This window comes from Corvus moneduloides, chromosome 6, assembly GCF_009650955.1.
Source record: "Corvus moneduloides isolate bCorMon1 chromosome 6, bCorMon1.pri, whole genome shotgun sequence".
Classification (NCBI taxonomy): domain Eukaryota; kingdom Metazoa; phylum Chordata; class Aves; order Passeriformes; family Corvidae; genus Corvus; species Corvus moneduloides.
Genome location: NC_045481.1, coordinates 40,948,206 through 40,973,057, shown reverse-complemented (window position 1 = coordinate 40,973,057; position 24,852 = coordinate 40,948,206). Strand labels below are relative to the sequence as shown.

The 24,852-nt window shown below is 47.3% G+C and overlaps 1 protein-coding gene across 2 annotated transcripts in view; it reads left to right on the top strand.

Moving 5' to 3' along the window:
- Nucleotides 1-5,991: 5,991 nt before the first annotated feature.
- Nucleotides 5,992-24,852, top strand: part of CD82 (CD82 molecule) — a 39,645-nt gene continuing 20,784 nt past the window's right edge. Inside the window, exon 1 of one of the 2 annotated variants that reach the window (XM_032112496.1) lies at nt 5,992-6,089. The gene's annotated coding sequence lies outside the window, so the exon portion shown is untranslated. Of the gene's footprint in view, nt 6,090-6,284; nt 6,387-24,852 lie in introns of those variants that run through there. The other variant, XM_032112495.1, reaches the window with a different exon arrangement.

Genomic DNA, 24,852 nt, shown 5'->3' with positions numbered 1-24,852 from the left:
TCTTCATATTTTGAAAGACAAGGGCAGATGCATTCAGCTCTGCATTCAAGCTACGAACTTAGGAGGAAAGCAATCTTATCAGCACTCTGGATCCTTCTTCCTACCGTGCAGAAAAATGCATATACTTAGCCAGGCAGCCCAACCTCAGGAGGACTGTTATGGAAAGATATTAAGGAAAACAGCTCAAATCTTGTGGGAGGCAAGGAATCTCATAGTGATTTGGCATTTTGTAACCTCACAGTGCAAAGCTGCACATAAAATCCAGAATATCACTTCAGTCTGCAAATACTAGATCAAAAGAAGTTTATAGATGAAACTTACTGTGCTCCAGCAATCTACCTTTAGAAACAAGATTGTACTTGGCTCCTGGAAGAACAGTGGATATCCTTGCTGCCCTTTGAACAAGAGGTTGGGATTCAAAATAACCCCAGCAAGCAACCAAGCCCTGTGCAGCCACTTGCTCACTTCCCACCAACAGGATTGGCAGGGGAATTGGAAGGGTAAAAGCTGTAAAACTCTTGGGTTGAGATAAAGACAGTTTAATAAAAAAAAGGAAACAAAGCCAGGCACACAAACAAATCAAAACATGGAATTAATTCAGTTCTTCCCATGGACAAGCAGGTGTTCAGCCACCTCCAGGAGAGCACGGCCCCATCACATGCAATGGTTACTTGGGAAGACAAATGCCACCACTCCAAATGTCCCCTCTTTTTCCTTTTCCCCCACAGTTTACATACTGAGCATGATGTCACGTGGTCTGGAATATCCCTTTGGTCAGTTGGGGTCACCTGTCCTGGCTGTGTCTCCTCCCAACCTCCCATGCACCCCCAACTTTCTCACCACTGAGGCAGCATGAAAAGCAGAAAGGGCCTTTGCTCTGTGTGAGCCCTGCTCAGCAGTAACAAAAACACTTCTGTTATCAACCCTGCGTTCAGCACAGATCCTAAACACAGCCCCGTGCCAGCCACTGGGAAGGAAAGTAACTCTACCCCAGACAAAATCAGCATGCCTGCAAAAGACACAAACAAAACACCTTGTATCTCCAAGGAAATAGAGCACACCTAAAGAAGCAGGATACTGCTACGTAAGAGGAAGCAAAAAAAAAAAATTGGTGTCTACTACAGAAGCCTCAGGAAAACAGTCAAGTTCTTCAGGTATTCATCCATATCTAAAGGTTTTTAAAAGGACTGAGTCTGAATGCCACCCGTTTGAAATTAATTTCTGGTTATCAAGGATGACTGCAAAAGGCACAAGGAGGATTGTAAAATTGGGTTAAGTCCTAGATCCACCTAGTTTCACGAAGTTCCACTGTGAGTGGTGTTAGCCCAGGCATGCCCATGGGCTCAGCAAAACAAGCAAGAGCTCCTTAGTGAGTGGGAGGCATTTCTGAAACCCATCAAGAAATTTTCTGTCTTATCTGCCTCAAATGAGCAAGCCCGTGGCAACAGTCATGGACTCAATCCAGAGACATCTGTGACCTGCTCCAGACCTTTTGAGATTTGTTTCTATGAGGACTTCTTTTAAAAGGGAGAAATTATGGTAAGCACAGGATGGTATATCTTGATGATTTGTTCCAGCAAATTTCCCATCTCAAGGGTCAGATAGATATCCAACAGGTATGAGGGCACAGGCTTCCATACTTGCTACTGCTTAACAGATCCCAAAAATGTAGAGTTCAATAGTCCCAAATCTAGTGCGTAGGAAGATACATCCCTGTGTGCTGGATTTTCCAGCACTTATTGAAGGGGATCAACATTTTCTGACAAAATACCAAGTTTGGGAGTGCAGTCACCTCTGTAATAGTCAGCCGTGAGGGACCCATACCAGGATCCAAAACAACCCAACTACAGACAAATCTGCTTCCCAGTTATACATACGGTGCCTCTGGCAGAACAGTTTACTTTTAGCTTATCAAAGTCCAGCTTCTGGAAAACTTCAATTGCCTGCATTTCTCATTTCATCCAGGGGAGGGCAACTGGTCATCAGGAAGATAAGATCCGTTTACTAAAGCTGCCGTGCACTTGGTAGTCCTAAAGCACAGAATATTAAAAATATTTTAGTCCTGAAAGCATACCTTTCGATAAACATGTCTTCCTCTAATATAAATTAAAATAGTCCCCTCTTGCCACACAAGCTTCAGCAACCACTGCACTTCTATGGCTGTTCACTCTAACCATTATTCTTTGTATATAATGAATCTGATAGTAAATCACAGCTTGGGGTAAATAAAAGAGGATTCCACTTACGGTGCCATGAACACACTTCAAATTAAACTTGAAAAAATCTGTAATTTTAAATTGTGCTTTGCATTCTTTCTCTTTTATACTGTGCTATCAGATACTAACCATAAACTCTATGTTGTTTGGTTATTTTGTTTTTAACTTTGAGTTTAAACAGAAACACCCCCACCCCCTCCCCTGCACAGCAATTCTTTGCTCTATTTTTGAAGTCTTTTCTCCTTGTCAAAGCAACTTTGAAAGAACATGTTTTTTTAAAGTTAGGCAGTTTGTACTAATAATTACAGCCCTTGTCACTACATCACCTGGACCACTCAATGTCTTGGTCCTATCAGCAAAGAAATCCTTCCTCTCTTAAAGTCACAGTAATGTGTGGCCAATTCAAAGACTTTTTAAGGGAAATAGATATACAAACATTAGAAATCCTGTTTCTCTGTTCTCCCTAATGCCAAAGACTAATTTCCTCCTTCTGGTGCATGCAACACTGGGCAGCAACCTGCGCCAGCTGAACCTCAGACCCTTTATTCTCAGAGATCCTCTGAGACTAAAGAAGTTTGGTCCCTTCCACTCTGCAGCTTGCAGCCAAACAACCCTGAGACCTTCCATCCCAGCTTCAGAGAGACATGAAGAGCTGCCTGTACATAAAATGATGGAAACTTTCTTGCTTGCATCTGACTGTTCCAGGAATGGCCCCTACCCAGACAGACATGGGCTTACCAACAGAGAATGAGGGGACTGTAGCTGCCTCCATCATTATCAGCCACCCATAATTAGCAGCCACCCATGCCATATTTGTGCTTTCCATTGCAAAGCAGTGGGAACTGTGCAGCTTCTCACAACCCTGGGCAAGGTTGCAAGCAGCCATAAAAGCACAGCCAGCCAGCTCTGTGCAGGGCATTAGTATTCCCCTGTGCCTGAGGAAACAGACCTTGTACAAATGATTCAGAACCTGTACGAGGCTGCATCGCAAGGACTTGGACTCCTGTGCAGACTTCCCTTGTTTACCCACAGAATAGACCATGACTTGATTTGGTACAGAGATTAATTCCTCCTAAAAAGAAAGTATTCATTTGACAGGGAATGGTTTTTGTGTTTGAAATGAAGATGGGCCAAGGCAAAAACAGATTGCTTGGCTCAATGACCCATTGGCTGATCTCTGGCTGCCTTTGAAATGGTATTCAGTTTTCGGCCTTACATGCCACATAATGGTGGGTTTCTCCAGCCTGGGTGTTTTCTTACAAGCACTTTTGTCTAATCACTAGCTGAGAATCCAGCCCGATGTGTACATTGTAAAAGATGCTGTTTATACTTGGGCTTTTAGTCTGCCATCTGTGCACAGCTTAGCTGCAACATCTCAGTAGATCTGCTCCTCCTCTGCTGCCAAGTCCCTGTTGCAAGCCTTCAGAAGAGCATGATTCACGTCAGACTTTCTAATAAAATACAGGCACTTTGGAAGCTCTCTTTTAAAACCTATTCCCTTCTCTCAGCAAACGCAGTGGTATAGACTTAATGCTTTTTCTAGACTCACTGGTTCATATCCGAGTGGCACTCAAGCATAACCAGCCATACATGCAATCACTGATGCATACATACTCCCACCCTGCCCTTGCTAACACGTATCCCATTCTCAAAGCCTCTGACACAAATGAATTCAGGCACCAGAGCTGCTGGCACAATCCATTTGCACCACACCTTGTAATCACTTTTTATTTAAGACCCATTTTCTTTAAGGAACAGCCTTTGCACTAATCCTCAGGGGAAATATTTTGAGCCCAGGCTTCCTCGCTCAAAGTAGGACACTTTTTGTAGGAATCAGAAACAAGCTACATGCTCAGTACCTGTAGGCTTGGATAATCTGGCAGCACACAGATGAGGAAGACTAAATACAAGAACAGGCAGATGCTATTTCACCTGCCCCACCGAGACTTGTGTCTTTATAGGTAAGCATTCTGGCTTACAGATACAGGCATAAGCCTGAGCAGATGTTTAAATTAAAGACAAAACCTATAACAGAGAGAGAAGGGGTAAAGGAAAAGTACTTATAATATTTTGTTTGAGAATAGGATTGTTTTTAATGAAGGTTAGTTCAGCTTGAAAAGAGATGCTGGAGTGCTGCTGATTTCCAGAAAGAAACAGTCCCCAAGACTGGTTGTAGATGAGTTTTCCGATACTGCCCCAAATAATTCTCATGCATAATTTGTCCTTGTCTTAGACACTAACAATGGGCCTTACAATTTTTTTTTTGTATGAGAAAGGAATCTGAGCAAAAATAGACAGTTTGGTATTGCTGTGAACAGCTGCAGAAATAGGGGTGATGAGACCACACCCACAAAAACCCCCTTGCAGAGCAAGTCATTTCACTTCCACCTTCCTGTCCCTCTTCTGCCTCAGCACCTGCATTTCAACCCCCCTCTCCCCAGCCAAGTCCTCATGCCAGCTGATGAGTCTGCAGTTACCTGCTGGTGGCACGGAGGAGGACATGGAGCCCAGGGTGCCACATGCAAGTGACGCTTTCTCTCCAGGTGCAGCCTCCTCCCATGGGCCCCCTCCTGCCTCACGCTATCCAACATGCATGATGGAGGACCTGTTATGCGGCCTGGCTTTGCCCATTACATGACCACATGCTCGTCCTGACAAAAAAGCTGTCTACAGGATAAAGTACAGGCTAGTGGGAAGGCTGCTGAACGCCACTGCTGAAAAAGAGAAGGAGGATGTGGTTAATCCTGGTATCAGAGGAAATGATTGGGAGCTGAAGGGAAAGCTCTGGACTGCACGGGGCTCTAAATGCAAAAACTAAAGTCAAGTAAATGCAATGAATAAAGTGTAGCCTAGAAAATGACCTTTTAAAGTCTTTTCTTCAAAGCCTAGTGGCATAGTAAGGAATCAGCCTTCAGACTGAATCAGTCATCAGAAAGATGACCAAGAGGTATCTTGTTAGGAGAGAGTAAGGGGGCCACTGTACACCTGTCTCAGTACAAAAGCCAAACTGGTTTTTGCTGCTCCCCGGGAATGGGACTGGGACCTTGAGCTGCATGAGTTTGCTGGTCCTCCTCATGCTAGGATATCAGAATACATGAAAGTGAGGAATGTTGCTCCTCAGAAAGGTGAGAGACCTCTTGATCTGCTTTCATTTTAGGATTGGCTTGATGGGTTTGGGTTTAGTACCTTTGAAATGAGGATTTACAGAGGATCACGTTGTTGTTACTGTTAGATTGCCTTATCACTTTTATTTTTATTTGCGTTCTACCACTAGAGAAGAGGCAGGATCCCATTGGGCTAATTATGCCACGTGCCAAGAACAAAGAGCTGGTGGTTCGAGCTTGCTGCCTGCTGCGCAGTGGATACACTACACAAAACAGAGAAGCCCATGGAAACAATGCAGTGGCAGTGGTCAGCAGAGCAAACAGCAGCCACAGCATGCAAACACCTCATCATCTTCACAGTGCTGGAGGCACTGGGGCAAACAAGAGCTTAACGGGGTTTGGAGGGGGAACAATGTGCAGCCCGGGTGATGTTTGCAGGATTCACTCGGGCAGCGAAATTGCCCATTGGAAAAATCGTCGGTGGGTCATCAGGCTTGTTTTCACTGGGCAGGGAGCCACAGCATGGGTCTCGCAGGACTGGACAAGCTGCGAGCGGCCTTACACGTTTAAGGGGTGTCAGTGTGTGTGTGTGCGCGCTTGTTGCACCTACTGTACGGGCCAGACAGGGCGCTCACGGGAGCGGACGGGCTCACGGCAAGTGCAGCGAGCAGGGCAAAGGGCCCAGCGCACTGCCTGGCCACCTGCCCGAGCGGAGCGGGGAGATTTGGTCTCAGGTGGAGAGGAGGAGGCAGCGGCCGAGGCCTCGCAGGTGGGCAATGGAAAACGCGTGACTCGGTTTGAGGAGCGAGCAGCTCGGGCTCGGAGCGGGCAGTGCCGGGCGCTGCGCGGAGCCCCGTTGGCCGCAGGAGCCCACGGCCCGGAGCACGGCGGGGCCCCGGCCGCGCACGGCTCTACGCAGGGCCCGGCGGGGGCCGGGCGGGGTCGGGGCCGGCGGCCCGCCCCGGGGCCGGCTCAGCCCAGGCACCGGCTCCGCCCCGGGGGCCACATCGGCGGAGGGGCAGTGCTCCGCTGAGCTCAGCCGTGCCCAGCCCGCCGAGCAGAGCAGGTAGGCGCGCTGCGGCCGCCCGCCCCAGAGAGGCCGGGGAGCGGGGCGGCACGGGAGGGGGAGGCGCGGGCCGGGACTGCCTCCACCGCGCCCGGACACCCCGCTCCTCTCCACCCGGGGGTCTCGGCGTGGCGGGACGGGGTCCGTGCCCGGCGGGGACTTCCCGGGGGTTTTGTGCGGGGCTTTCTGGTGGCCGGGGCGGGAGCCCCCGCTGCGGTTCGGCAGCCCCGGCGGGGGCCGGCAGTCCCTCCCGGCGGGGCTGCGTGCGGGGCCGGGGCAGCCTCTCGGGGCGCCGGTCCCCGCTGCTGGACGTTCTCAGGCGCGCCCCTCCACAGTCGGGTCGGGGGCTGAGCTGTGGTCCCTGGCGTAGCTGGTGTGTGACCTGAGAGAGACCGTGGCCAGGTGCAGCGGACCCGGTGCCCGCAGGAGCGGGTCCTGCGGGCTCGGCGGGTTGCTGTTGTGGGGGGAGATCGGCCGGGTGCCTCTGCTGCCTGCTGATAAGACTGGGCATACGGCTGGCTTCAGTCGGCTCTGTCTTGATTGATTTCCAGGATGTGGATTAAATGCTTTTGTAGCGATCTTACCCTATTACCGCTACAGAAATCTAGTGCTGGCCCAGCGTGCCGTGTCCCTTTTGCCCTCTTTTAAGAGCCCTGTGAGCAGTTCAGAGTAGTGCTTGCAGTTCAGCAGCTGGGTAGATGTTGGCTGCGAACTCCATTTGTAATGTGACTGGTAACAAATCTGTTGATAAGGGGCATAAGGGGATGGCGGCTTGTTACGCTCCAGGCATGCTGATTCTGCCCCAGAGCATTAAAGCTCTGCTGTGTGCACTTTAATGTAAAATGGAGTGTTTGGTACAAAAAAATAACAAACCAAAACCCCAAACCAAATCATCCTGAAATCTAAACATTGGCTTCAATAAACTGTAAAGCTAGTTTAGGACAAAGTGTTCCTATGTCTTGGACGAGCTCTAGCATATTGTGTATAAGCTGAGAGCTTGAAACTTTACTAGCTGTGCGAGGGAGGGATAGTGTTATATTGCAGTGCTCTCAGAGGTAGTGGCTGGGGAGAAGAGCTGCTCTTGGAGGTGTTTGAGCTGCTATTGACAGTAGAGGTTCACAGGGATGTAACACATCCCACCACTTTTGAGGCCTCTGGGTAGTTAGCTTCTAACAACAACCTTGTGTTTCTGTGCAAGCAAGGGCGAACAGCTGGAGAGTGCTGTCTTGAAATCTGCCTCCAGTGATACTTCCTCTCCATGTTTTTTCTTTTTTTTTTTTTTTTTTTTTTACTTTCTCAGACATCTTGGGCTTGAGAAAAATCCCCTTCAAAGCCTGAGATGTGAACCTGCTGTTGTGAAGCTTGCTCGCTGCATGAGAACAGTCAAGCAGAAGCCTGTGGCTAGTATCATTTTGGTGGACCACAAGGCCAAAGTGTAGAAACACTGCTCTGAAAATCTAGATGGAAGTGTCTAGTGAGAGGAGCAGTCTCGGTAGTGTGCTGCTGTATGGTGATGTCAAGCATATGACAGACTGTAAAAATGACAAATTACTCAGCTCTTACTAAATAGTTCATGAGCACTAAGTGGGAAGAAAGTGTTAATGAGGCAGAAGGGCACAGGGTGGTACAGTCAGTGACCTGTTCTGCAGTGTCACAGCACGGGCAGTGGAAGACCCATAGTATTCCATAGCAGAACCTCTTGCAACAGTGAGGTGGTTTTTAACATTTACACTTGGTTTTGGTCCTTTGGCTGGAGCAGGGACTCCTACAGCTGCAGTTGTGCTTTAAAAAGAAAAAAAATAAAAGAAAATCCATGGGTGCTTGCTCGTGTTCAGCTGACCACACAAGTGAAAAGAACCTTTGCCAACTGCTCTGTAAACCTATGTGTGGATTTGGAGTGGCTCAGAGAAGAAACTAGCCTCTCCTCGCTCCTAGCATTGTGTTATTTAACACCCCTTTCATAGAAGGATCTTGCTGCCAACATATCTTCACTTGGTGTAGCCTTTTTGGACCTGAAGCCCTCTTAGCCTGTGTTTCTCCATCCTTGCCAAGGGCTCTGGGAATCACTGAGATGACATTCTCATCCCTGTGCTGCAGGGCTGGGTGAAGTCTTGCAATGTTTGTTCAGCTTCTTACCTGCGTGTGACAGAAATAGAGCAAGATACAAGCCGAGTGCCTGGAGAGAGCCCTTCCTGTGGGCAATCTCTGTCCTGCTGCATGGAAGCTCCTCCCTTAAGAGGATTTAGCGGCTTTAATGATGTGGCTCATCTGGACTCTCTTCATCACTGTTATTGTCTCTATTTTAGTTCTTGGGTGAGAGGCAGGTGTAGTGTGACCTACAACTGTAAGCTGGTGCAGGAAATGCTCTAATGAGGACTTCCCACAGCTCCATGGGGGTTTTCTTGTCCCTGATACTCAAACCACTCTGCGTCAAGCTCTGTGAAGTGCAAGGGGGAGTTTCACATGAAATTTCTCATCTGACTGTAACCAAGGAAAGGTTTTATCACTCCTGTTGCTCTGTGTCCTGGTTTCACAGCTGTAAGGCAGGAGAGGTCCATCCAGGACTGCAGGTGTTCGTCCAGTAGATGTTTAAGTCAGAGAGATGCAAGTGGGAGTTTTGCAGACCTCTGGTAACCACAGGCCCCAGGGCACTTTTCAACTCAAATCATGGCTGTGGTTCTTGGTGCCTGCTGGCATTGTTACAGCAGGAAGCACACAGCACAGGCAAAAGGCATTGCCACAAAGACCTTTGGGCACTGATGGGATAGGGTCTGTTATGGGAATGCCAGGGTGATGCTGGGAATTGGATCATGCCCCATGCTATCTGAAGCAGTAATTATTGCTCCACTCTAATGGTGCTTGTGGCATGGCAGCCACTTTCTTCCTGGTCTCGTTGGCTGGTGAGTGGGAGGTGCTAGAGGGGGTGGGTCTGCCGGGGCTCGGGCTCTGAGTAACTTGGAAGGCTGGAGGAGGTAGCAATGTTTCCAGTGGGCCTGTGGAACAGGGGATGATCGGAGCCTCAGTTCTTGCACTCACTTCTCAGTTTCCTCTGTGGAAAAACTTACGTGCACCAAAACTAACTTATTACTGTCAGGAATTATGGCATTCACCCTAGAGTGCCTTAACTTCATTTCTCTAAAATAGGAGCATGACATCTGTATCCCCTTCTTCTCCTTCCCTGCCTTCCTTTGTCCCTGAACATGGTTCATGCCATCCAGAGATCTAGAGTCCTTTTGTGCAGCAAAAAGGGGTAGCTGGGCCCAGTAGCCTGCCCCCCACCATGTGGTTGTCAGCTTCAATGGGCAAAGAAATAAACTCTGTACTTGCACTAATGCATCTGTTGGCGGAATGTGGGATTGGAGCTTTCTACAGGCTCCTGATTAATGACATTCGTGTGAAGGGATGGCTGAGTGAGCCACCTTTCCTTTAGCAACTGTGTAATGAGATGCAATCCTTACCTAACCACCTCTGTCTCTTTTTGGCTCTTCTCTAGTCTTGGAGGGAATGAAGTGGAGGAAAGGCTAAAAATTACAGGCTCTCTTGGCATGGTAAAAGGAATAATACAGGAGGCACAGTCGGGGCCAGCAGTTCCTTGACGGCTGTTTGGCTGTGGCAGAGCCTGTTTGCTGAAAGCTTTCTGGGCTATCAGGGCTTTGGAAACACTGAAGCAATTAATGACTGACTTCAGTCTAGATGGGGTGATAAGTGAAGCAAAGGAACTGCGTAGTGGAGATTGCTTAAATCACTCCTTGTGTGCACTGACAGATCCAGAGCTAGCTAGTTTTCTGGAAGGAAGATGAGGCATTACTGTGGGCAGCTCTTCGAAAGGGACTGCCTAGTAGATCAGAGCAGGAAAAGGGAACAAAACAGTAGCCTGTGGGGATGGGAACAGGGATTGGAGACTGCCGACTCTGAATCCAAGCGTGTGTCCTTTTGAACACCACAGAGCCAGGGAAGTTGGGTGGTTTGTGGCTCATCCAAAGTAAATACAGGGGAGAAAGGGAAGGAGACTAAGCTGGGGACAGGCTTTGTCCTGTGGGAAGAGGTGCGTGCACAGGCTGTCTGGCTGACTGCTCTAGTTCTTTGTCTCCTTGATGGAGCTTCAGAACTGGGACACCACCTACTGGGACACCACCATTTAAAAGCGAGTCAAACCAAAAGTCCAGTGCATGTACTTAATTTCTGAAAGTTGCTGGTGTGGTAAGTGCTCTGTTTGTCTTTAAGGAGCTCAGGCGCTGAGAAGGACCAGAGGGAGAGCCTTGCACATAAGGGAATTCCACACTGGTGGAATTTGTTAAGGATGCTGCTGGGCTGCTGATTTTAGTTTCTTTGCAGCACAGCCTTGAGGCAGGTGCATTGTGAAAGCGCTTTACCCTTTACTACAAAATTGTTACTGAGCTGTAAGGAGATTGCTGATCTCTCCCAGTATGATGATAATCCCATGGGCATGTGTGCTGGAGAAATGCTGATCTGGGACAAACTGTATACATTAGGATATCCAGCAGCCTGAAGATTTGAAGTTACATAATGGGGAGTTCCCTTTGTAGGCAAAACAAGCCTGCTTCAGTCTCTTGTACGCAAGCAAAAGAATGCATGACCTGTCAGAGCTGCAGCCACGCACCTTAAGCTGATCTGATCTTCCCACAGCTGGAGTTGGGAACTGCCCTTGGTCCATCCTGCTCCTCAGCCGTTGCCATGGAGGTAGTTTGGGAAAGGGGAAGGAAAGAAATTAGAGGGGTTTGCATAGCAGGGACTGAGCATGCTGTAAAGTAGCTTTACCTGTTGGGAATGAAGGAGGCTGTTTCCCACAGTCGTTCTGGAAAAGGTGTTATGGTCACTGGATCTAACCATACTCTCCAGCACCTTGCTTTGGTCACTGCCTCTGATCTGTGAGGTTTCTGTGCCATCACCAGGATGGGTTCAGGGGGCTACACAGGAATTTGATGCCCTCAGCTCCTGCCTCTGCAGGAGAGGCTTCATGTGGCACCTTGTCTGTCTAGTTTTAAAAGCAGCCTGCTCCAGGATGTTGGTTTTGCTTGGGCTGGTGTACCAGACTGGCACAGGTGTGAGTGAGCTGCCTCTGGGGTTTTGTGCATTGGGTTGCTGTGAGACCATGACCTGAGCTGTGTTAGTGCAGGGCATCTGGAGCACCATGGAAGGCAGGTGTGGAAAGGGCATCCTGGCACTTGACTAGGACTTCAAGGGCTGCTGCTGTCTTCCCATAATATAGGAATAAACAAATCCTAAATGCCCAGAGCTGGTATGTTTCCTGTGATGGATGGTTAGCAGTTTTGTTGGGAATCAGTTGTGAAGTCTAAATTAACTAGATTATTTCTAGTACTACACAAAATGCTTCAGTGCTCTAGTTAAGACGTTTCCAGGGAAGTTTCTATACCTTTTGTGGCATTTCAGTTTCTAAGTGTTCTAGTAATAGAGGAAAAAATATTTGTGTTGGGAGTGTCTTATTTGCTTCCTACATAATTTTTTTCTGATTTCTCCTTGGTCCTGCAAATGGCTTACTTAACATTACTCAGAATATGTGTGGAAAGAAATTGAAAGAAGTTCTGTATTCAGTGGTGGCAGTATCAGGGGATTTTTTGGACTTTGGTCTCCAGAGCTAACATGCCTGCTTTCGAAAGTCACTGTGCAGACTGCTCTGCTCCTCTCCTCTCAGCTTGTAATCAATTCATTTGCAGAGTACTCTTTGCAGAAAAAGGTGCTGTTCTGGCTGTTGTGGTGATAGTACACCATGTCTGGGGCTGATGCCTTAGGTTTTAACTTTTATATATTTCAAATCACTGTACTGCTTAGTGTGTAACTCTGAAGTTTCTTGTAGCCTGTTAATTTCTGCTCTCTCATACTAGGTAGACATAGCAAAGCCTCTCCGGGCCTGCTCTCCAAGGACACCCAGACCGTCCTAGGCCCAAAAAGTATAAACCAAAGAGCCTCTAAGGCGGGGCAAGTGGAGGGGAAATTACATCATTAAACTGAAGCTTTAATTGGAGAATTTACCCTGATATGCAAATGAACCAAACCTATAAAAGTGTGAAGAATTCATGACCTGTCGTTCATCTTGGCAGTAGCCTCTGGCTCCCCAGGGGGTACCTTTGAAGGCCTTTCAAATAAATACCTACTTTTATTCCCTTACTCCTGTCTAGTCTCTGTTTCTAGGAGCTGCATTGGTTCTGGGGCTTCTTTCATGCAATGGTGTGGCACAAAGCATCCTCTTGCCTGCCATGGAACTGGTCATGTGTCTGTCGTGGGTGTCATTGTGGATTGAAGTTGCTGGTGATGAGTCAGTCTTGAGTGGTTTTGCTGGAATGTCCTCAACTTCGCAGCGTGTTTCCTTGGTCTCTCGTCCCCTCACTCCCTTTCTTCTGTGTCATGGAGCTACACTCCCTGTAAAACACAGAAGCAGAGCGGGACTTGGATTAAGGAGACAGACTGCTGCTGACCTGCAGGTTGCTTTGAACTTTGCTCTGACGAAACCGATATGGGAACTATTCTGCAGCATCTGTGCTGCATGGCTGAAGAAACTGGGGCTTAAAAGGCAGGCAGGAGTTCTAATTTTGCTCACCTCTGAAGTCTTCCAGGGGAGAGAGGAACCCCAACCAGACAAAACTCCAGCTGCCTAAATGTACTTTCCCAACAGCCTAAGAAGCTGCTGGACTCTTCTTTGCATTCAGGTCCCTTTCTAATGCAGGCTTTCAGAGATACACGTGGAATAACTAAAGAGCGCTCTGAGTTGTGCAGTAAATCTGCCAATTCCCCAAGGAAGCTCTTTTAATTAGAGAAGACTTCTGCTCGGCAGCTGCTGTGTGGGACAGTGCTAGACCACTGCTGTGTGGAGAAGCCCTGGTGAGCTGTGTGAAACAAGGTAAAGGCACAGCCCTTCCCTGGCTCCTAAGGGGTCTGTTGCACTTGTGTGGGGAGACTGCATAGGAGTGGGGGGAGAGGCTGCAAGTACAACAGAAGTTCCTGCAGGCTGGTGGAGTCCTGTGTGATAGACCAGCCTTGCAAGCGAGCCCCAGCCCCTCCGTGGGACTTGCTGCAGGGGTGGCTGCTCCCCGTGCACAGAGCTCAGCAGCTCCTTCGCACCAGATCCTCCAAGGGTGAGAACACCTTGTGCCAGTGCAGCTAAAATGGGGGTGGTCCTGGCTGCTCCTGAGGGCTTGGAGGTGATGCCCACAGCTGCTGGTGCTTCTCCTGCCTGGTGTGAGAAGACCTGAAATGTCAGAGTTTCCTCTTGCCCTTGCTCCCTGGGGGAGGTGTTGTGACTCACGGCTTCCTGAAATGAAACTGAGGTGACATAAATGCAGTTGCCAAAACTTCATGGGAATTTTTTAATGTCAAAAACTGCATCAAACTGGCTGCTGCCTTGGCAGAAGAGGCTATTTCAAGGAAGGGCTATTTTGAGGAATGGCAAGCTGCTTTAGTTCCTGAGTCCAAGACCTCAAAGGCTTCTTTGATTTGGTGCTGCAGTCCTGCTGGTGGCGTCGGAGCCTGAGTGTTTCTGCATTCATTACCAGTCTGTCAAGTTGCAGCTTTGGAGGCTGTTGTGGCAGTGATTTAGACTCGATCCTGTAGTAAAACACTAGGTTCCTGCTTTGTGTAGCTTCAGGCAGATAGGAAACCTCTTCCTATCCCAGGTGTCAGCTACCAGCAAGACCCACTGGCATGTATACAAGTAGATGGCCGGTGCTGTCCCACGGGAACCTACACAGTTGCTCCTTGTTTGCCCAGAAGAGAGACAGCCTTCGCCACAGGGTGTTTGCTGTCAGGAAGAGCAGCCTGTGCAGCCGTGTGTGAGCTGAGCCAGGTCAGCAGCTGTGTTACTGTCTGATGGTTATTCCCATACCCAGGATCTCAGTGGAGAGCCCTGGTGACCTGTGATGGGTGGTTCTTATGCTGGCAGCCTCCTGTCAGAGGAGGAGCATGCAGTGGGGCTTTGCTGGGCTGGGTTTCAAGCTGCTGCACTAGTGAGAGGTGGGCATGTATCCTGGGGGCACAGGGAGCCATGTGTCACAGCCATAACCTGCCCAGGTAACATGCATGAGACCCCTTACTGTAGTTTTAGGTGATTGGTAAGTTTGGCTTGATTAAAAAAATTGTGGAGCTGATGTGAAGTAAAACCAGGTGGACTGTGGGGGGAAAGACAACAACACAGCGGGACAGAGGAAAGTAAGAAAAATTGTGTCTGCAATCCTATTAAAAAGTAGTTTTAGCCTCAATCACGATTTACTGATTAAAGATGAAACAGACAACTTTTTTTTTTTCCCCCTCTGAAATGGGAGCATTTATGTCTGCACTGAGGCTCATTGGACTATTAGTACATTAGTTATTCTGGGTTCTTTCTTGTTTTAAAATAAATACCTCTGAACTACTCTTTTCCATCTTATTCTTCTAGCATTCCTCCATCAAATAGTCTTCTGAAATATTTGTGCTCTAAATATAGAAAAGGAGACCTTTTCAGGAAAGTAGAAAAGGCCACCCAGCCTCTCTTGGTTCAGGTTCAGCTGAACCCGTTTTCCAGACCACTGTGCATAGGTCTGCAGACTCCAAGGAGGCCCCTCTTTTTCCCAAAACAGACCCAGCTTTTCAAAGTCTTGCTGTCTACTTTAACTGCCAAATTCCTAGGGAACCTATCCCACATGTCTGTTCTTCTTGGCTTGAAACAATTCTGTCCAGAACCTACACATGTATTGCTTTGAAGGACTGATTGATTATTTTCTTTTTTGGAGATGGTGTTGGAGGAGTGACCTTAACTGCAGGTGGCAGGCCTATCATTGATTAATGTTCTTGTATTGCTCCAATTAACTCTGCTGGGGTTGCTGCATGGTAAGGTAACAATCATCAGGGTAGTAAAACACCTCTGTATTGCAGCCTGCCTTGGAGTTCAGGGCCATCTTCACAGAAGGGCTAGCAAAAGTTTTTGGGTATCTCTTTCAGCTGGCTAAGTGTTTTCTAGAGGACCCCTTTGTTTTCCAGCCTTGTCTGCTGAGATTTCTTACTGTGGCATTTCACTTCCTAAAATGCTTAGACTGGGAACAAAGCAGCTTCGCTGCAGCTTCTGGAACAGCTCATGCTGTGCTATGCTTTCTCCTCACAGCAGCTGTACAATGTAGCTTTCTTTTCCACTTTCTCCTGTAGGATGTGCTTGGCATGAGGAGAGTGTTCTGTAAAGGTGAAAGGAAAAAGTGCAAGACAATGCTGCCGTACATCTTGGAGACTGTACAGCAGCCCCTGTGGGGACTGTCTGTTCCAGAGCAAGGTTTGAAATAGCTTCTGAGTTGCATCCTCAGAGTGATCAGGGCAGCAAGGGGTTTGGCTGTTGTGGCCAGGTGCTGCCAGTTACAAATGTGAAACTATTTGTATGATTTACCGTGATGTTGGAGAGGGAAAATGTGGTTCAGGTGAATGTTTTTGAATAGCAGGAAATGACTCAAAATATCTGTGGTTTAAAGTTCTGTACTTCAGGACTTTTCTTGCCCTCCTGCCCTCTGTATGTCATCATTTTGGAAACAGGGGCTGCTTGAGACAGAATCCCTTCCTCAGGAGCTTTTTATAGTTCTGGCTTTCTCTTTTAGTTCGTACCCTTTGGTAGTGTCAAGTGGCATCTGGGGCGTGAAACTCAGGATGTTGTGAAATGTTCATCCTCAGACTGTGACAATGCTCCTCTCGTCAGCAGGCAGGCAGACCGTGCTCCAGCAGGGCACAAGGTCTGGTGTGACCCTGGGATGGTCTGGTGGAAGTACAGCTTCTTCTAGGGCAGAGGCTGGGTCTGGGAGTAACCTTTTGTGGCTGTGTCACTGCTGCCACAGCATGTGTGATTCTGTACCACTGAGTTTGGAGACCCCAGGCTCAGCTAGCCCCGTCTGTTTGTAACAAATGGTTTGGCTGAGTTGCCTGCCTCCCTTGTCCTCCCTGGTGTGCAGACCAGGGAGAGATCACAAGATACTTTGTGTGAGAATCTAGCAGGAATCCTGTACTTCTGATTCCTGTGCAGTCAGCCTGCAGTGGGGGCCTTCAGATTGGAGGTGCATGGTGATGGTAGGGCAGACTTTGCCGAAGAGGGGAGATTGTTACAGCTGCTGATCTGTCCTGTTGTGCTCCAGAGTCACAGGTAGCAGTGCCAACATACTAGCAGGGGCACAGGAGTGGTTCAGGTATTGTGTATTAGCAAATGATCTATTTGGCAAAACCCAAGTTTCCTAAGATTACAAATAGTAGAGGGACTGTTTCTGGTAACAAGCCAAAAGATTAATCCCCTTGTGGCCTGAGGCACTTTCCTGTGCCAGTGGGACTTCTTTTCACTTTCCAGTCATGATGGATTTGCAGTACTCTTCCAGCTCTACTTGATCTGTGGGCTAAAGGGTTAAAGCCTCTGCTTCTTGAGATCAGTGCCTTGCTATCAGCAAAGGATCTGATATAAAGCATTGTGGTATGATTAAAGTAGACTACTAACCTGTCTCTTCTGTTGTTCAAGGAAGATTACTTAATTCTAAAGCTTCACAGTCATTTGGAATAAAAAGCCAGAGGCCTCTTCTGTTTGCTTTGTGGTGGGTTTTGGCTTTTTGGTTTGTTTGGTTTTTTTTCCTTTCTGCCACTTGAGATCATGTGAATGTACTCCAGGGAGAGAGGTCTTAAGGTGAATCCTGGTGCCATAAGACGCTTCCATTCTCCAGTGGGCTGGTCTGTCAGCTGCAAGGGACTTCACTGCTGCGGTGAGTTGGCTAGTTTGGCAGGGTGTCTCCAGAGGGTTAATCTGAGAAGGACAAGGGAGTGCTCATTGTCCTATGCCCTTCTGAAGAGGCAGTCTCTGGTGCTTTGACTTCTAGAAGTGTCTGGCTTCAGCTATGAAATGTACTCCAGGAGAACCTGCAATTACTGGGAATGGTGCTGGGTAAGCTCAGCTTCCTTCCCATGCTGGGTGCTGGTGCCCAGGCTCTGCTCAGCCCCATCCACCTGTCTTTGGAGGCATGTAGTCTGAAGTCTCAATAAGCAGAGGGGAGGTGGAGAGAGACGTTGTTTGTTTAAGGGCTGTGCAAGTTGCTAAGCTGGGGAAAACTTCCTGCCCTTGAAGTAAAACTACTTTCTCTGCTAATTCCTGAAAATAATCAAGAGAATAGGAAACCTCATTTCCCAGGTCAAGCAGATACTGCAACTTCTCAGAAACATGTTTGTCATGGGCGTGCTGAATCTAATCACCCTCTAGTTATTTACCCTAGTGTCTGAGAAAATGGAAGGAACTGAAAACCAGTTTGTTTGGAAAGGGAACTTTACAGTAAAAAGTCCTCGACCTTGACCTCTTGCATTTTATGGGAAGAGGAGGCAGAAAAGATAAAAATCAGTTTTACTACCTGGCTCCTACCTAGGTCTCACAGTCTCTGTTGCTGTCTCATAAAATAGAAAAAAAGGCTTTCTTCCTGAGTGGGTTGTGGTAGCTTTTGGGTGCTCTGGCAGGAGGGGAAAGCTGCTGGGTCTGAGGAAGGTATCTCCAAGACAAGTGGCATTGGGAGGGATATTGTGCAACTCCTTGGAGGAGATTCGTTGACCTCCAAGGCACTGCTTGCATGAGAAGGGAGACAGGGGAGTCTGTCCTGTGCATGTACTTGCACCTGTTATTTGCAGGCTGATGACTGGCATGGAGAAACACTTTGAAGCATCCCCTGTGCTGCAGAACCATGCTGGGGAGAAGCTTACCTGAGCACAAGCAGAGTGCTGCTTTTCTGTGCTGGTCACCCTGCTGCAGTTCGGAGTGCAGGTCCTGCTCACAGGTTGTGCTCCTCTGTGGGGAGGTGTGGGGCAGGCCAGAGCAGGGGACTGCTTTTGACACACTGGTGCCACTGACAGGTGTGGGAGCTGGTGGGCACATCCATTTCAGAGGTTAAGTTTGCAGCCTGACAGCTCCAAGTGTAGGAAACAAAGCTGAGCTGGTCTCGTTGTTGAAGCTGTTAAAGAGCCAATGTAGTCAAGTGACAGAGTTGCCCAACCAGTTTTGTGAAAATTCTGCATTTTTACTGCTTTGTATGCTGGCTTTAGTTAGTGTGGAGACCTCTTTCTGGACCTGACCTGCAGAGCTTGTTGCACAACTAACATTCTAATACGTGGTAATTAAAAAGAGAAAGTCCACTAAACTGTACTTTTGGTTATTTCTTCTGTCTGCTATTTTTGGTAAGTTGATTAATTTCCTTTACTTTTTTTTGGGGGGGGGTGGGTGGAGGGGGAAGAAAATCAAATGACTTCTGGGACAGTTTGTGGGGTTTTGGGTTGGTTTTTTCCTCCCATTTTTTTGGCAGAGTTGTATCTCTGGTCTTGATGCATGGAAAGTTCTGCTTAAATCGTAGAAATGCTGTCCTGCAAATACTGTCATGCTATGCAAGCATGAGTGTGTAGAAAATAGCAAAGAACTTTCTCAATTTGCCAGTTGTAGGGACTGAAGACCTACTTAAATGTTGGCTTTCAAACTGAAGTGTGAAGGCCAGATGTTCTCAAAACCTATTGCACTGCTTGTAAATACTGAGATGAAAACAAACGCTTCCAAAACCTCTGCTGGTCTTTGATACTGAGCTGCGAACTTGGTTTCTTTTTAGCGATATGATAGTGGTTTATAAATATCTGATCACTTCCTGTCGAGCGTCAGAAGTACATTTCTAAAATACGCATTTCCTTTTTACAAGATGCACAACATGTGCTCGCTGTGATAAAACATACTGAAAAATCTGAGCCGTTGTAGGTAGTCCTACGGGTGCTTTCTAATCCAGGATCTTGCTGGAGGATGCAGTTGCTAGTCAGATAATTCACACAACAGTATATTGACTACAGAAGTCAGGCAGAAAAGCTGAATGTCTCACCAGGAGCAAGTGTGAGCTGATGAATTTCCTCAGAAACTGTTCTGAGAAATCTGTTCTTTCCAGGGTATTTCTGCAGTACTTGCAGCCAGCTGTTGCCTTGCTCTAGTCTGCTCTCTTTGCCCCAGGAATAGCAAATGCGGAGGGACTGCATGCACGTTTGAGTCTCTGTCCTGCAGATGTCTTGCAGATGCTATTCGGGTCTCACTGTACATGTCTGTGCTGGTAGTTCAAAGTTTGCTGACAACTAATTGTGATTCTGCAGTTTGCAGGCTGTTGTAGCTGGTCTCTCTGTTCTTAGCCCTCAGATCATCTCCTCTACCTTGAAGACAATTGCTTCTGCTTAAGAAGAAACTGTCTCTAGTAGTGGATGGAATAAGAGAGGGTCTGCTGTTTTGTTCTGTTTTCAAAATTTGTATTATGCAGAAATAGTTTTCCACCTTGTACTGACACTTTCCTTCAAAAAGAAGCCGTGTATCACTGAGATACACACGTATAAATATATAGAAAATATGTAATATATATATACACCTTAATTTTTAGGATCCAGCTTCTCCCTCAATCCTTCCATTGTAACTTGTGAAGAGATGCTATTTGGAAAATCTCCACAACAAACATAATCTTGTTTACGTTTTCAAGGTCATTACACAGCTGGTATTATCTCAGTGAAGCTTAAAGGAAAGTTCAGTGAATTTAGACTTGGGTCATTCATCAGCTCTGTGGTTATTTGCTTGCCAGAGACAAGATGTACCTCCCAGGTGTACTGAAAGTCCAAGGCCTTTGTATATTAACGTCAACAAGATGAACTCCTTAGGATATTCTTTGTATGGTAATGGGGCTGTATCTTACAGTCCCTGCCCTGAGGGCAGAGATGTACCTGGTTAACAGGAGACTTAGTAACTCTGTCATTGTTCATTAACTGGTACTGTTGTGTGAAGCTCTCCTGTCCCATCAGTCATGATCAGGAGACTTTCTGATTGCCCAATGTCTGTTCTACAGGGGCATGGACAGAGAAGCAGCTGGCCCTTGGGGTGCAAGGGCTCAGAATCCTGCAAAAAATAACCTGTTTCCTCCTCTGCCCCATGACTTTCTGAGCTGCCCCTTCTCCAGTCTCTCCTGCATGGGGATGTCTGCCTTGGAGCTGGAAAGTGACCATTTAGTGAGCAACTTATTTAGCGTGCTGGCTTCTGTGGGTCTCTGTCCAGCTATAGGTCTAATCTGGTTCTGGCTTCTGGGTTGGGATAATACTGCAGCAAGTAACTGCACTGGCCTTCAAAATGGCCTCAACCTCATGCAAATTACTGTGGAGATAAACATCTTTATGGAACCAGCAGCATGCTGATCCCTTTCTAGGGACACCTGCTAGTTGCTTTGGGCAGAGGGAGCTGGTTATGCAACCCGAGTACAGCAGTGGGAGCTCCTCCATCTCCAGGATTTCTTGGTCAATCTGTCTGCGAATGAACCCAGCTAACTTTGGTCAATGTTAGGTGTGAGAAGGAAAAGACAGGGTGGTGAGACCAAATCAGGGACAGCTTTAGATATTTTAAGTGTTCAGCCTTGTAATATCTTGAGGGAAATGACCTGTTGCAATGTGTAAGACTTAGGTAAGTGAGGAAGATGGTGCTTGCTTCTTGTGTCAAGAAGCACCTGCAGTGCTTGAGGTCAGCTGAGGCTGCTTTGGTGCTTGCTTCAGTGGACCAGCTGGACTTTCACCCAAAGATCCCACCTTCCACATCAGATGCAAGATGTGAAGAAGGATCAGGAGCCTTAGGGTATGTTGCAGATCTTTAGTTGATAGTGCTGGCTGCTGCATCTCTGCATCTGTCAAACTGGAAGTTTCTCCTTGAGCAGGCAGGAGGAGTTTCTCCTTGAGCAGAACTGAGCCAGCATGCCAGCCTTACAGGGCGGTCGAGGTGTTTGTGGGGGCAAGGGAAGTAACTTGTGAAGGCCAAATCTGGTGCTAGTTTGAGCTCATCCTAGCCTGGTAGAAGCTGGTAGTAGGGCATCCTATAGGGTCTGCCTTTGTTTTATGTCCCCTGGTGTTAGAGCCTGAGGGGTGGTGGTGGTGGAGCGCAACTGGTCAAAGTACACAGAATCAACCTGCAGCTTCTTTGTAACCAATCATTTCCTTTCCTTAAGCAAGAGGATCTGGGGAAGGGGGGATAGGATAGCATCCTCAGGCTATGTAGATGCAGTCAAATGTGAAACCTCTTTACCTGAGTTGGAGTACTCGGACTGACTGTCAGAGCTCAGTGCTCTTGGGAACACGTGTGCTGTCCTTAAGGGTTTGCATGAACTTTGCACTTTTTTGTTGATCTACTGAGATGGTGATTTCCACAGCTGTTCTGCTCTGGTTTGCTTTCTGGTTCGCTTTCTGGTTCTTCTTCCTTTTCTTTCATCGCACTCATAAATGAGCCCCTTATTTGTGCTGTACAGTAACTTGGCAGCTGAGGTGTTTCAGCTGCCAGAGCTCATCAGGGAGAAACCTGCAGAGTGAGCGCAGGGGTGGTGCTGCAGAGGAGGGCTGAGCCCTTCCCAGCAGAGCTGCATGGCCCAGGCATGTACAGCTCTAGCCTGGGCCAAATATCATAAACTTCACTGAGCACCAAGCATGCAGTGCTTGCTGGGTGGAGGCAGTACAGGATCTAATTGGATAGAGCAGAATTGCAATTAAAAATTAACTTAGCCTCTCTGCCCCTTGACTGGTGTGGTTATAACGTCTGTGCATGAATTTTCCCCCTCCTGCCTCTGTGGCCAGTGGTGGGGTCGGAAGGCAGAGGTATTCAACTCTCCCCATATCACCTGTCCTTCTCTGGGGTCACCTTTTACAGGAGGGGGGCTGGGAGTTTCACAGGCTCCTGTGACAAAAATAAGCTAATCTCTGAGCTGTGAGGGGACTCCTCTGCAGTTACTAACAAAGCAGGGCTCTGTCTGCAGTTCCTCAGGCACATGTGTCCTGAATTTTATATTCCTGCTCCACATACACGTCTTGCTGTCATTGCTGTTGCTGGGAGAACGACAGGCCTGAGAACTAGAGGTCATGGAGGGGGCATGAAGCCATCCCCTGATGCCAGTCTAGCCTGTGCAGATCTGTTCCATTTCCTCCTGGTAGGAAGCCCCTGAGTTCTGGATCAATTGATGCCTTCCTGGAATTAGTTCTCCCTGAAGGTCCTGGGACTGAGCCTGGGCTGAGAAAGGCCCCGGATCAACTACACAGCAGCTGACCAGGCTGTGTTGGCAACCAAGTTTTTATGGCAGTAGTGCTTCAAAGCAACACACTGCATAAATAATCCTGCATATCTTTACAAGATGGAGAATGAGAGGTTGGGAGAAAAGGTGATGGTCTCTTATGAAATCCTCTGCAAAGCTGGCATCAGTCTGGAGAATGGCAGGGAAAACTTGGATGTGTACATACAGGATTGTTGAAAAGAATGGGTGTTGCTGCTTGGAGATGAAAATTCAAATGGTCAAAGCAGTAGGAGTGGAGAGGGAAAGGAAAAAACAAATAATTGTGGACAATCAGTGGAATTTGAAAACTGAAAACTTCATGTTATTTAACCTCTGCATGCATTGCTGCAGGACATTAAGGCTCAAAACTTGACCAGCTTCAGAAGGCAAATGGGCAGCTCTGATTGCAGCTCTGGCTATGGTACTTAAGCTGGCTTTTTGCTGCCAAGTGGCCTGTGGATATGCCTGGTTTTGATAACTCCAAGCTCATCTGCTTCTAAACCTGACCTATCTCAAATTTTGTTGAGCTGCTGCTTCTACTGTATGACAGTGTTGCTAGTCTTGTGACTGCATAATTTCAGAAGATAGAATTTTGAGGCGTTTCATTGATGTAGTGAACAAAAATAAATTAATTTGCAAAGAACAGAAAAGTGGAAAATCTTTAATACTTCAGTGGAGCTCTAAAGTATCTTAAAAGCTCAAAGGTTTTGCTTTTTCTCTTCTGACTTGAAAACTGTGCTTTGAATTACTTTGTGTCTAGGAGCTATGAAGGAGATGTGTTGCCCTGTGGCAAGAAGAGAATGGTGCATAGTGCTGTAATGCACAGTTGGGGTTTGCTGTTTGTTTTGTTTTGTTTTTAATAAACATTGAAGATGGTATGTCTTTAACAAATAGCTAGGAGTAGAAGAGCTCTGCAAGCAATATCTTACTCTTGTTACCTCAGGCATATCTTCTTCCACAGTAAACTTGCTTAACTGCCTAATTAGCTGAAATAACTTTTATAAAGGTCCTAACAGTTCTTCAAATCTCTGTTTTCCTGACTAATGAAAACAGTGTGGGCAGAGTTGGAAATAGGCAGCGTATGGCTTTTAGTGCTAGGAAGCAAGTCAGTGAGTACTGGGAGTTGCCCCTCCAGTTTGAAAATGAGGAGGATTGCACCTGGGATCAGATGTCTTAAGTTAAGAAGTCCAGTGCGTTGTGCAGGAGGTTGTTACCTAGCTTAGTTCTTGGCTAGGTTAAAGAGGAGAAAAATACTTGTAACCCCCACAACAGAAATTCATCATTGCCTAGGGATCTGGCTGCCTTCACGTTCTGGTTAGACTGCCAGGCTCCAGTTTGTGATGCTATTAAGAGGAGATGTGTTCATGGTGAAGCCAGGAAGCAAGCCAGCTGGATGGGAAAATTTACATCTTAGTTATCCTCTCCAAGTGCTCTCTTAGGTGTTGGTACCTTCCAGGACTAGTGGCCTGAGAGAACGTTTCTCCCACAGAGGAAAGGAGGAATTCTGCGAGCAGAGAGCCTTCATTCACTTTTCCTAGGTTGGTAGTGATGCAGCTGTTGTAGAGTGCATCTGTGCTGGAACAGAACCTGCTCATAACTGGTGGCTGCACCCAGGGGCACTGGATATGGGAATGCTGTGTGTTTGGTATTTGGTGTACATATGGACCAGAAACTATTACAGAGCTTTTCCATGGCTCGTTTGAAGGACCTGGTTTTGGGTGCTGCTGGCTTTGTTGCCTCTGATCTGACGAGTTAACTGAAGAAAATCTGACTCACATGCTGCTAACCTGGCTGTGTAGTAAGCTCCTTAGGTGTGATGACTGCTATACAGATGAGATTTTTTTGAGGTAAGTCTGTAGCACAGCTGGCTGACATTTTATATCTGTGTTGCTTTCCCATCTCAATAACATCTTGCTAGGTGCTGTGCAGTGATGGGCTTAGCACAGTCTCTAGCCATGGCATTCCCTGAAGTTAGAGCAGCAACTTCAGCCACAGAGTTCAGACTTCTGCTCTCTCCTGGTAGTTTTAGGGTGACCATTGCTTGTTGGGAAGGCTAGCCAGTTAACAAGGCCCACATACCAGTTTAGCTCCAGAGTTAACCTAAATATTTAATAGGATTAAGCAAAAGCCTTTGATTGAAACAAAAGAACGTACTGGATTCCAGTGATCCTTGGTACACCCAGGCTGACAGAAGAGAACCTTGCTGACCTTGCTCTCTCTTGGGGCTGTTTCTTCCCAGGCCAGACTGGTGACCCCAGCCTGGTATTGCTGTTTCTCTGGCTGGTGATTCTTAAAGTGGCATGGTCTGTTTGGAGAAAGGAGCTTGGTAGAGCAAATTTTAAGGAACTTAAAAGTTCTCTGTTGTTTATATAGGAAACATAACTGAG